The 13,170-nt window shown below is 43.3% G+C and overlaps 1 long non-coding RNA gene across 1 annotated transcript; it reads left to right on the top strand.

Annotated features, from left to right (window-relative positions):
- The first annotated feature begins 1,682 nt into the window (after positions 1-1,682).
- On the top strand, positions 1,683-4,324 carry LOC119242112 (uncharacterized). The gene is made up of 3 exons (XR_005124423.1): positions 1,683-1,877; positions 2,460-2,628; positions 3,866-4,324. It is a non-coding gene; the product is annotated as an uncharacterized LOC119242112 (long non-coding RNA).
- Positions 4,325-13,170: the final 8,846 nt, after the last annotated feature.

Genomic DNA, 13,170 nt, shown 5'->3' on the forward strand with positions numbered 1-13,170 from the left:
CCGGACAGGGTGGTCTGGAAGCAGGATGACGCTCAGCGAGTGGAAGAGCCCATCAGGGCGTCAGAGCAGAAGGCGGTTAGGACAAGCCCCCAGGGAAGCCCACCCAAACAGCGGGACAGTGCTCAGGGGACACTTTTCTTTAAATCGGCACGGAATCACACAGCATGCCGAGATTTGCAGGGGAGTTCATTGCTCTAGTTTTGCAGGCAGGGAAATTAGACTTTGGGGTACCGGCTTGTTGAAGACCACCTGGCGCTGAATCTTGACCTGCCGCCTCTCTCAGCCCTGCACCACCTCACTGACCCCGGTGCCCGAAACTTACATTATTTCTCAAATTTTGGGGCGATCAAAGAAATGGATTTTGCTTTTTAAATGCCTTTTTGCACCTTTTCTCCCCACCCCCACGATAAAATATTATGCGATCAACCTTCAATTTTAATATCACTAGACATTAAAATATATAGAACGACTTTTTTTAAAAAAAATCGGGCAGAGAAAAATTTAGAATATATCTCCACCCGTAAACACACAACTTCTTTAAAGTCTCGGTAGCACATAAATAAGCCTTGGCGGATTCTGGGTGTACGTTTTTTAAGTCTGCAAGTACCTCCCGGGCTTTCCAGGGGCCGGGCCTGCGGGCCTCCCCTCCCCCGTGCCTCCTTCCCGGCCTCCGCCCGCCTCCGCCCGCCTCCGCCCGCACCACCTGCTCCCGGCGCCTCTCGTCCTCGCGTCTCCGCCCGCCCGCGCCGGTTCTCACGCGCAGCCCGGGCCCCTCCCCTCCGCTCCCGCCCCTTTCACTTCCGCGGACCTTCGGAGTCGGAACCAGCAGGCTCCGCTCCCAGCTTCCCAGCCCCTCCCGCGCTCCCGCGTTTCCCCTCTCTCCTCCCGCGCCGCGCCCCCCACGAAGTTACCCCCCCCGCGCACCACCCCCCGCAAGGACTTCAGGGGCGGTCCCGAGCCGGCCGGCGCTGATTGGTTGCTTCCTCCGAGCCCCGCCCCTGTGCACGCGCAGGAGGTGGGGCGGGTGGGAGGCGGACACGCGCAGCGCGCCCCCGCGGCCCGGGCGTTCGTGACCCGCGTGCTGGCCCTGACGTCCGGGCCCGTGTGCCCGCGAGTTGGTGGCGGGCGGCGGCAGGGTACACCCGGGTTGGGGGTTCGCGTGCCGCCGAAGACCCTCTTTTGCCCAGATGGCGCTTCCCAATCACGGCCAGGCGGGCGTCCCGCCGGGACTGGGAGCTGCCCGAGGGGCCAGCGCAGTCGCCAGCCCGGTAGCCCGGATGTCGTTGCCCCCAGCCGCCCGGCCGCCGACGCGCTTCTCAGCCCCGGGAGGAGGCTCCTCTTAAAGGGACAGCGCCGTGTTGGAGCCGGAGGGTTGGCGCTTTCTGCCCTCCGAGCGCGACCCCAGCCCTGCGGGGGCTCCGCGGCGCCCGCGGCCCCGAGCCCTCTCCTTCGGGCCAGGCGCGGTTGGAGCGCGGCGCGCCCAGCCCGGTGATGGCCACAGATGGCCACCCGGAGGCCAGGTTTTCCTCTGGCGCGAGCCGTGACCGGTGGCGCCGCGCGGGGCCGCGAGGCGCCGGCCTGTGATTGGCCGAGGCGGCCGTGAATGCAGGACATTGTCTGGTCGCGGCCGTCTCTGTCCCTCCTCGGCCGCCCTTCCCGGATCAAAATGGTGCGGAGCCGGGCGCTGCTCGGGTCCGGCCCCGCCGGCCCCGGTGCTCTCCGTAGTGGGAACCCCGTAGTGGAAAAATGTAACTTTTGCGCGATCACAGGTTCTGAGAATCGCATAAAGGTGCTTTCAAACAAAATCATTCTCCACAAGGAAATGAAATCATTGTGTTTCACATAAAGGTTTCCTTTAAGGTGCAAAATATTTTAAGGTAATCGAAAAGGGCCAACTGTTAGAAAAAACGTGGTTTTTTTTTTTTTTTACATTTTCGTCTTAGAGACGCCTTGAATTAGGATCTATAATTCATCTCTCTATACTATATAATATTACGTATTATGTATACGTATTGTATCTATAATCCTGTCCTAGACAGTTTCTGGGTCTTAGTTGCCATCTGTGTGAAAGAACGGCGCTGTACTGGTAGCTTTCCAAGTTTGCTTCCATTGTTAAAATACCTGATTCTGATGCTACACTTAAAATCTTGGTACATTCTTTGTATTGGATCATAGCTCAAGGCCGAACACTAAATGAGACTTTTTAAAGAGCCCTTGAGAAGACTATAGTTCTTCTCAGATTGTCTTTGAAAATATGTGGGAGTTATTTAAGTGGAGTTGTAATCTTTTGGTGTGTGATTTGGAGTAAAGGAATATGACAGCAATAGAAAAATTTATGGAGATCAATCAGTTATCGGTCCGTCAATGTGAAGAGGAGCGTTTTCTTTTATCCTAGAGACAATTTCTAGGTAATGGAATATTATAATAAAGAATAAGTATCTTTCCTATTTTGTTCCCAGTATCAAAGGAGTAGGAAGATGGTAAAGGAGAGAAGACACACGAGAAATAAGAGCTTCATAAATGGAAAATGATTGGAGAGTTTTGAATAAAATAAAATTGGTATTTACTTTGTAAAAAACTGGATAGGAAAATTATTGCAGAGTTAAAAGCAGACTTCTGTTGATACAGGTACTATTTGTAGCTTCATTTTTTTTTATGCCTTCAAAGTTAAAAAACAAATGGTGATTTCCTTCATTGAGTCAACATGAATTAGGGACTTAGAAATGACAAATATATGAAGGAAAGCATCCAGAAAAGAAGATAAATTTAATGGACATGATTCATTGCAAGAGACATGACCTCATTCCTTATTAGAGGGATTTCCACTAAACAAGATTTGATGTTAAATAAATTTATTTCAGACTTTCCTCAAAATTATACTCATGCAATATGGCTCCCTTTTTGGTTTTTATGTGCGGAAAGAGGAAGAAATGCAAGGAAAAATTGCAAACATTGTTGCAGCTTCCTGAAATGATTGTTCTGGTTTGTCACCCTCACCCATCATAATGTAAGAATAAGAAAGAGAAATCATCAACAACCATTCTAGCTGTCCCTGAAGTGAAATATGAATAGTTGTGTGGATTTCTGTGAGTGAAGCAAATTTAGTTCTGATGATTTAAACTTCTAACATTTAAATTGCTGATTTCTGTAATTAAAGTGATCTCACTTGAAAGTTATGGATATATGATTAAAATTTAGAGATTAAGTTGAGTGAAATAAAAATAAGTTGTTTATAATAAACACAAGCAGCAGGAAATATGATACTGTCTAATAGGTATGAAGTCTTGCCAAGTTAGTTTGAGACTTTTCCAGCAAGTCTTTTCCTTAGGTTTTTACTTTGGTTTTTAATATAACTGTAGCTTAATCTCCGTAGTGATAATATTTATGGAAGACTTTGCATATGCCAAACTGTACTAAATATCTTCTTTGCTTCTCATGAAAATCTTGGGGAGTGGAAACAATTATTATTCCCATTTTAAAGATGCAGAAACTAAAGATCTGGAGGTTAGGTGACTTGTCCAACGATAGTCAATTACTGGATATAGAGCTGGGAATCAGGCCTAAAATCCTATCTGATTCTGCGTAAAGCCATGTGGCTAAACAGAACCACTAATCTCACTCAACAGACTTATTTATTTCTCTGGATATGATTAATAATTCATTTTTGATCAGATCTTTTTGACAGTTACTCATTTAAATATGTTTGCATTAGCTCTTTTATTCATTTAGATTTCAGGATACCATGTGGATACAAGATTGCCATCTGTATTTATTTTGCTGTGGAAGTCAAACATCCCTATACATGGACAGTAGCACTTGGGAAAATCCTCTCACCCTCTGTCTTTCTGTCTTGTCTCTTTTTTAGGATCTCTGCATACCTGATGGCCAGGTTTGCTGCATCTCATTGTTGTCAGTATCCAAAGAAGCGCTGGCATAATTATTCAGTTCTTTGCTAAATGCTTACATGTCACCCAGTACTTCAGAAGATGAAGAAGGAAGGAATGCAAGTCAGGAATTTTGGGGTTCATTTGCACAAAGCTGGGAGAAAGGACTGTGTCTTTAAACACTTTTTTTTTTTCCTTCCTGCTTGGGTTTGTACCTTTGGCTGAAGAGTGCACATCCCTAATGTCAGTCAAGGGGACAGGCTTGCTATCCCTCACATTTTCTGTGGTCTCCTTAGACTCTGCTTCTAGAGTGGCAAGCATTCCTCTATAGCTCTGCCAAAGAGAGGGAAGAAAGGCGGTCAGTCTCACAGCAATCCCCATTCTTCTTTGTTTGCAGTCCCTGTATCAGGAGGGTTTAAAAAATTAGAAATAAAATTATTCTGGAGATCATTTGTGACTCTTTAATCCATGTGATTTCTGATGCTCATTATCACTGAAAATTGAGTTGACTAAGTCTGTTTAACTTTTGTGATTAAGGATCAGCATTAGGATTTGATGTTCTGGGAGCTGAGAGGGATAAAAGGATTGTTTTCAACCATCCTCCCACTCCCACCTGCAGCTAGAACTTAGTGCTCTTTGTCCTTGGCCAAAAAGAAGTTCTTCTCCGTTGAAACACTGGCAGGGAAGCCCACAAAGCAGCCTGCAGAACAGGAGAGCAGCTGTTAAGCCTGACCCACTGAGTCCTAGTGCCATTGGTTGGTGACAGGCAGGACTGAACTTAGTGTCTTCACACCTGAGGTATCCAGAGGGGCAGGGGGGATCCTTCTACAGGCTCTTACTACGTGATATTTCTCAAATCCAAGTATTTTTTAAAGATTTATTTATGCATACAAGAACTGGGGTACAGGCCAGAGGTGCAGGGGGGGGGGAGAGGATTCACCAGAGACAGAGTAGGGAGCAGAACAGGCAGACTGACTGAAATACACTGCTGAGGGGAGCAGCGGGCAAATCAGGAGAGGTTTGCTGCGCCATGGGGGTTGCTCCCTGGCCAGTTGGGGATCGTGCTACAGAGGCTGTGGATAGCTTTACGGTGCTGTGCTTAACCCCTTGCGCCACCAGGGAGGCCCCACTCAAATCCAAATACTAAGACATGTCACAAATGTGTTGGAATGTGTCAATCTAATATCAAGCACCTATCTTTATACTAGTACTACCTAGTGCTCAACAGGTGGCCACCTTCTCTTCCTGGGCTCCAGCACACAACTGGATTCTGACAGTGCCATTTTCTCACTGTAACCCCCTCAGCCTAGGGGTGGCCATGGCATTCTGTGGTGGCTTGGTCCCCAGAAGGCTGATTCCTTTCACTCTACCCACATTTCTAAGAAGTCTACAAAATGCCCAAATGTGACTTTCATTTCCTCCTCTGATCTTGTCTGACTCACAACTTCATCATGAGCTGGCCCTACCCCACACCTCAAGTTAACCTGTGTTCTCTCTCTTCTGCATCCTTGTTCTGTCAACCATCAAACTACCCTTCCTCCCCCTCCACACTCTGACCCTCAAGTGTGCTGTTCTTTTGGTTAAAAATACTCTGTGAAACTTCCTTGGGCTTCTTCCACATGGGCTGCCTCAGTGATTGCATTTACCACATTGTATTTGAATTGCTGATTTGCCTTTCCAAAGATAGAAGTTCCTTGAGGTCACAGATCATATATGTTCTTCATCTATACATCTTGGTGCTTCACACGGTGCCTCACATTTGGAAGAACATCAGGAAATAATAGCTAAATTATTGAAAACCTGTTGTTTCCTTCTGATTCATTTTCTTTTTTTAAGATTTATTTATTTATGCATACAAGAGCTGGGATGCAGGCCAGAGAGGCGGCGTGATGGGGGTGGGGTGAGAGGATTCACCAGAGACAGAGCGGGGAGCAGAAAAGGTGGATTGACTGAAACACACTGCTGAAGGGAGCGGAGGGTGAGACAGGAGAGGTCTGCTGCACCATGTGGGTTAGCTCCCTGGCCCGGGGCTGCTGGATAGCTGCGTAGTGCAGCGTCTTAACCCCTTGTGCCACCAGGGAGGCCCTGTTGATTCATTTTCTGGATCAGCTCTCTAGTTTTGTAAAACCTAATTCAAAATTGAAGTTAAACATATTTCATGCTTGTCATTATTTATGGAGGTAAAATTATATGCTTTAATATTTATATGATAGCATGCTTTTATCACGCTATATATAACAGACGTGCACTCAAAGTTGAATAAATTACTATTTACAATTAAAAGGTTTAAATTTTATGGTAATTTGATGTATTTATTAGTGGTGAAGTTTTTTTGTAGAGTGAGTAATCATTCTCTAAGTGATTTCAGAAGTATTACTTTTCCTTATGTCAGAACTGCCTTAAGAAAAGTAATTGTGTTGTACTCTACCACATTATAAGTCAATTTAGCTGCGAACTATCATTTTCCTCTCTTTTGCCTGTAAATATAAAAATAAAGGCAACGATGTAACAGTCGTATTTTTCTTCCAGGCAATTCCACCGTCTGTGTGTTTTCGGCAGTTAGGGAAGGGGGAGGACAAGCTTCTCCTGTGTCCCTCCGTGTGTTTCTCCAGCTCTAGCAGAGACGTTTTCTGTAATTGGTTTTCCACATTTGCCAAGTGTCTGTTTCCTCTTAACATTCAACATGTTTAACAGAAGTCTTGTAATAGTTCCAAAAATAGTAAAACCAGTCCTGAGCATAAAATGATACATACACACACACACACACACACACACTGGCTTTTTGTTGTGGCTTTGGTTTTGTTAAGGCCTTTCAAATAATTTTTAATGTCAAATCATGTGGGGAAAATAAAGATTTCCTTCACAGCTATAAAGCCCATTAAAGAGATGTAATCAATTCCTTGCGCAAGAACGAGAGGATCTGCATAGAGGCCATCAAGATAGTGTGGCCATCTCAATGCTCAGCCCTTGACACTAGAGACGTTAGGTGGGAGAGTATGGTAAATTTCATGTTGTAAACTCAGAAGGAATGTTAAAGATTTGGAAAAATTGGTAAGACTGTTCACCTGAAGAAATTCATTTCTCATTTTGTCAATGTTAACTTAAAAAAGCAAAGCTGACCTATATTTTATCCCATCCACAAACAGTCCTATGAAGATACTTTAAGTGTCCCAACAATAATCTGCTTTAATAATTAGATGTTTGGCAAGTCAAAAAAATAGATTATCTTTTAAATCATTAATTTAAATAACAACACTGTTATTATTACTATTATTAAAGTGTTCTTTAAGTGTTCAGTGTTATCTAGACTTCAGAAGAACTTTAAAATCACAGAGAGGAATGAGAGGCAGCTGACAAGCAGGTTAACTGTGGCGCTGATTACAATGTTGCTGTGATTTCATGCAAGGTATTTTAGCCATTTCTTCATCAAATTGGAATTCAAAAGATAAGACCACCTTGGTGGAAAGATGTTGTCCCCTGAGTCACTGTTAGAATGAGCATCCCAGAATAGAGTTGGCAGGATTCTCTCCTCTGATTCACACCCAAGTTTGGGAAACCTGCTTTGTCCTTTCCCCAAATCTAGCCCTTGTTCCCTCCTAAAGGCACCCATTGTTTTCCATAGGGCCTGGACAAGCTGTGAACTAAAAACCTTGCTGTTAACCCTGAGTCTGAGTTGCAGGAGTATCAAGACCAAGGTCGACATACCTAGCCTCAGGCAGTACCTGGACTTTCAGAATCTGAATGTGGAGAATCTTCCATCTTAATTAAACAGGGCTGTCTCAGGACTGGGGAACACCTTGCTTAGAGTACTTCCAGATGAAGATGAAACAAGAGTTCCCACTGCTGGGGAAGTGGGAACCTCCTTATTTATTGCACTTGGCATTTTAGCATATGTTTCCAGGGAGTGGAAAGATTGGTGGGGAATAAGGATGGAGTGTGTACCTCACAGAGATGGATCCATGTATGTAGTTCAAAGTATATTATCGTCTTCAAGGTTAAAAAAAAAAAAGGGCAAGGAAAAAAAAAAGCTGGGGGCAATTGTCATTCAGTGGAGAAGTATTGCACTTAAATCTGTATTCATCGCTTCTCGGCCTTTTGCTAAGATCATGTGTAAATCTGTATTCATTTCTTTGGGCTGCATGACTTACATGACAGAGGTTCATTCTTTCATTTTTGGAGGCTGAAAGTCTAAATATCAGCAGGGTCATCATGTTCCCTCTGAGATCTGGGGAGAATCCTGACCTCTTCCTAGCTTCTGTGGTTTCCAGTGAGACTTGATCTGCACCTGCTGTGCTCCAATCTCTGCCTGGTGGGCATGTCACTCTCCCTGGATGTCTGCCTTCTTGTGGGAAACCAGTCATATTGGGTTGGGTCAAGCCTCCTCCCACAACTCCAATATATATTTTCCTGCAACGATATTAACCTCTGCCATACCCAGGGATCCCAAGATGAGGAAGACATGGTCTCTGGAGGAGGCCCGGGTCAGTGGAGGGCTCATAACAATGAAGGAGTTCTTGGGGACTTTCTAACAAGATTCCATGCCATCCTTCACTCAGCAGCCAACCACTACTGGCATTAGGATCCTGTAGAGGTCCCCATCCCTTCCTGCCTGTGCTCACCCTATTACAGAATGTACCCCAAGCATGCCTGCAGACAGGCAACTGGAGGAGTATGAGAATGGATTCAAGCAGGAGAGACTTGTCATGGAGACATCAATTGGGAGTTTGTCATAAGACTACAGTGACAGGTGACAGGGGCCCCGAACAGTGTCATGACAGACACCTGTCATTGTGAGGTCCATACTTTCAGGCAACATTTCAAACTAGAGGTGTTTCATTTACTCATCATGTATTTAAATGCCAAGTAGGTGTAAGATACTATACTGAGTGCTTTGGAATTTGGGGGGTTATGCTACTAGTAAAGAAAAAAAAAATGAAAATAATTTAGGAAATTAACAGGACTGCAATTTTATTTTATTTTATTTTATTTTAAAGATTTATTTTTATTTATTTATACAAGCAGTGGGTACAGTCAGAAGCGCGGGAGGGTGAGAGAATTCACCAGAGCCAGAGTGGGGAGCAGAGCAGGCAGAAGGACAGAAGTACACTGCTGAGGGGAGCAGCGGGCGGCAGGAGAGGTCTGTGCGCCATGTGGGACCCTTCTCTGGTGGCCGGGGAGCAGCCGGGGATCAAACTGGCGCTGCAGGAGCTGCGGGCAGCTTCGCAACCTAGCGCTCAACCGCTGCGCCACCGGGGAGGCCCAGGACTGCAATTTTAAACTTTATTCTCTCACTTGTGGACACTTTAAAAAATGCCACCATAAAAGCAAGGACTAGGTGGGCCTCCCTGGTGGTGCAAGGGATTGATCTGTCTGCAGCCTCTGCAGCATGAGTTCGATCCCCACCCAGCCAGGGAACTACACATATGGTACAGCAGACCTCTCCTGACTTGCCCGCTGCTCCCCTCAGCAGTGTATTTCAGTAGATCTGCCTGTTCTGCTCCCTGCTCTGTCTCCGGTGAATCCTCTCACCCCCCGCACCTCTGGCCTGTACGCATAAATAAATAAATCTTTTCTTGTATTCATAAATAAATAAATCTTTTAAAAAAGCAAGGACTAAATTATTTTATTAATTTAATTTAATTCATTTAATTTGTATTCATTCATTTCTGAATGAGTAATACCAAAAGGTACAAAAGAAGACAATGAAAAGTCAATATCCCTTTCACAGAAGCAGCTATTATTGAGCTAAGCCACCTAATAACAAGAAAGTAGGAAGGATATAATCTTAGAGGAAAAAAACCTGGAACTATTAGGAAAAATAGGTGTATACGTTTTTCCATTTTCATCCATTTTTATGATTGAAGAAGGCATGAAGTAAATACATCAGAGAACATAACTGAAAATATCATCCCCTGCCCTCTTGAATATTATATCCTTGTGGAAACTGAATCTGAAATTGGTACACCAAATCAAAGTCCATGTAAATTAACTGGAAAGCCAATAAAATTAAAGAAGTTACCTCAGTATGCCAAGAGTTACCCAGGTAAACTGCAGGGATAGAAAGACGGGCATGGAGTGGGGAGCAGAACAGGCAGATTTTCTGAAATACACTGCTAAGGGGAGCAGCTGGTGAAAAGGAGAGGTCTGCAGTGCCATATGTGGGTAGCTCTCCAGCCAGGGATCGAACTCATGTCCTAGTGGGTGACTTAACCCCTCAGCCACCAGAGAGGCCTTTCATGTGGGGGCTTGAAGGGACCTGAGAAGCAGAATCTAACAACAGAATTTGGACAGAAATGCGTAGAAAAGCAAGAGGTTTTGTGTGTGTGCATGTGTGTGATATGAAGGAATTGAAAGGAGAGTAATTTTTAACTTTTTGCTGGGCTGTCCACTCATGCAAAGAAACCAACTAAATTTGCCGTTTGCATGCTTCCTTCTTCTTCGAGTATCTGGACATGACTCAGAACTGAAATAGTCAGCTAGCTGTAATAAATTATCGGGCTCTGTCCATGGCTCTCCAGTCAGGATATCTGGTGGAAAGCATGAACCCCAATATATTTTTTTAATTGAGGGAAAATTTACATATTACATTAGTCTCATGTGTACCACATAACAATTCAATATTTGTGTATATTGTAAAATGGTCACTACTGAACATCTGTCACCATACAGTTAGAAATTTTTTTCATGTGATGAAAAGTTTTAATCTCTTAGTAATTTACACAAACACAATACAGCACTATAAATGTAATAACCATGCTGTACATTACAATCCCAAGGACTTATTTATCTTATAATTGAAAGTTTGTACCTTTTACTACCTTCACCCATTTGCCCACTCCACCTCTCACTTCTGGCAACCACCTGTACATATGAACTTGTGTTTTTGCTTGTTGGTTTTTGGATTCCATATATTGTGAGATTATACAGTACCTGTCTTTCTCCATCTGACTTATTTCACTTAGCATAATGTCCTTAAGGTCCATTCCATGTTATAAATGGCAAGATTTCTTTTTTTAAAAAAGATTAATTTATTTATGCATACAAGAACTGGGGTGCAAGCCAGAGGTGTGGGGGGTGAGAGGACTCACCAGAGACAGAGTGGGGAGCAGAACAGGCAGGATCTACTGAAATACACTGCTGAAGGGAGTAGCGGGCGAGATAGGAGAGGTCTCCTGTGCTATGTGGGTGGCTCCCTGACTAGCTGGGGGACCAAACTCCTGCTGCAGTGGCTGGTGATAGCTTGACAGTGCTGTCTTTAACCCCTGCACCACCAGGGAGGCCCAAGATGTCCCACCTTTGATCCTCATACCCCACATTCCCACTCTGGTAGCCTCAATTCTATATTCAGATTTCTAGGGTTTATTTTGATTTGCTTTTATTTGTACCTTTGTTTTATTTCTTTATATTCTACATATGAATGAAGAAGAGTAAAATCATCCTGTATTTGTTTTTCTCATTCTGACTTATTTCACTTAGCATATAATCCTCTCCGTGTTGTTACAAATGGCAAGTTTCATCCTTTTTTATAGCTAAGTAGTATTCCACATTTACTTTATGCACTCATCTGCTGAACACCTAGGTTTTTTTCTACAACTTGGCTGTTGCAAATAGTGTGGTAATGAACATAAGAATGCATACATTCCTTTGTTTTTATAGTCTTTATAGATACCTAGGAGAGGAATTGCTGGGTCATATGGTAGATGTACTTTTAATGTTTTGAGAAATGTCCCTACTGTTTTCCATAGAGACTGGACTGATCTATTCTGCTTCCATAAATTTCTTTAGAATTTTTATCTCATTTATTGAATTTCACACATCCTAGATCTCTCTTTGTTTTTTTTTTAATTTAAACCTTACTTTCTATAATTAATTTTATTTCGCAGAGCATTCATCTGTTTTCTACATTTTGTTGTATATGTTTCAGTACTTTTCTAAATTCTCTTTTATCACTTTGACTTGCCTTTCTGCATTTTCTTCCATCTATTTGATTTTCTTTATTATGGCAATTTTGAGCTCTTTCCCTAATAGGGTAATAAGCTATTCCATATCTTTGTAGTTCAACTTGGGAGAGCTGTTCCCTCCTTGTGATGTCATATTCCTTTGAGGTCTCAAGGTGGCACATGTTATATATTTTTGTCTGCTCATTTTGCTTCTTTAGCTTTCCATGTTTTTCAAAAGTTGTATGTAGCAGTAACTTGGAAAGTTGAACTACTTCTACCTTTTCAGCAGATGGCGCTGTGATTTTATTTGATTTTAATTTTTGGCCTTGGCTGGCTTCCATGTCACAAAACCTGATCTTGCAGCTGCTGAGTCAGACAGTAGGTGAGAGGCCAAGAGTGGCTCAGTTGATGTTGTGAATGTATTTGGTGGGAATGACTGGCTCATACATTTGAAATTTATATCTCTCCTCTGAGGTGTCAGACCCAAGACACAGCAGTCCACTTGCTCTCAGAGAGCTTCACAAGGTCATAACCAGTCTCAAGGGATGTGGGAGGATCCAGTGCACACTTCTGGTTTTAGCAGGGTCTCGGCCTGGCCTTTGAGGAGCACTCCAATTGGCCCACACTTGTTTCCCCTCACTCAAAGTTGTGTGAGTTCACACTGTTCAGCACTCCCCTGGGAGCCTCTCTGAGGAGTAGCCTTGCCATCTGTATCACTGCCGCAGATCCCAGCCTTCAGGAGCTTCTCCTAGGCCACCTTTTAGCAGTGACATGTTTCTCTTCTCTGCCTCCTTTTTTGTAGTCTGACTTGATCTCTATATCCAAGGGAACTTCCAGTTTCAACCCAAGCCATGTAATTCTTTGGGTGGAATGATGACATCGAGAGCAAAACGAAGAACCTCCTGTGTTGCCATCTCTGTCCTCCCAATATCTACCACATTTTCCTTATCTACTCTTCCATCAGTAGACACTTAAGTTGCTTTCATGTGTTTGGCTATTGTAAATAATGCTGCAATCTTTACATTTTTTAAAATTAATGGATTCTTCAGTGGTCTTAGTCATTTTTATAGAAAAGTTTCTATATACCCCTCACTCATCCCCTTCTTTCCTATTATTAACATCCTGCATTAGTGTGATCATTTGTTACAACAGATGAATGCATAATACTATATTATTAGTACTAAAGAAAATACTTTGTATTGGGATTCACTCTTTGTGTTGTACATTCTATGGGTTTGACAAATGTGTAATGACATTTATCCACAATTACAATATCATATAGAATAACTCCACCTATTAATTCATTACTGTCTATATATTTTTGTCTTTTCCAGAATATCATGTAC

Source organism: Talpa occidentalis, unplaced genomic scaffold (genome assembly GCF_014898055.3).
Source record: "Talpa occidentalis isolate TD23 unplaced genomic scaffold, MPIMG_talOcc4v2.1, whole genome shotgun sequence".
NCBI classification, from domain to species: Eukaryota; Metazoa; Chordata; class Mammalia; order Eulipotyphla; family Talpidae; genus Talpa; species Talpa occidentalis.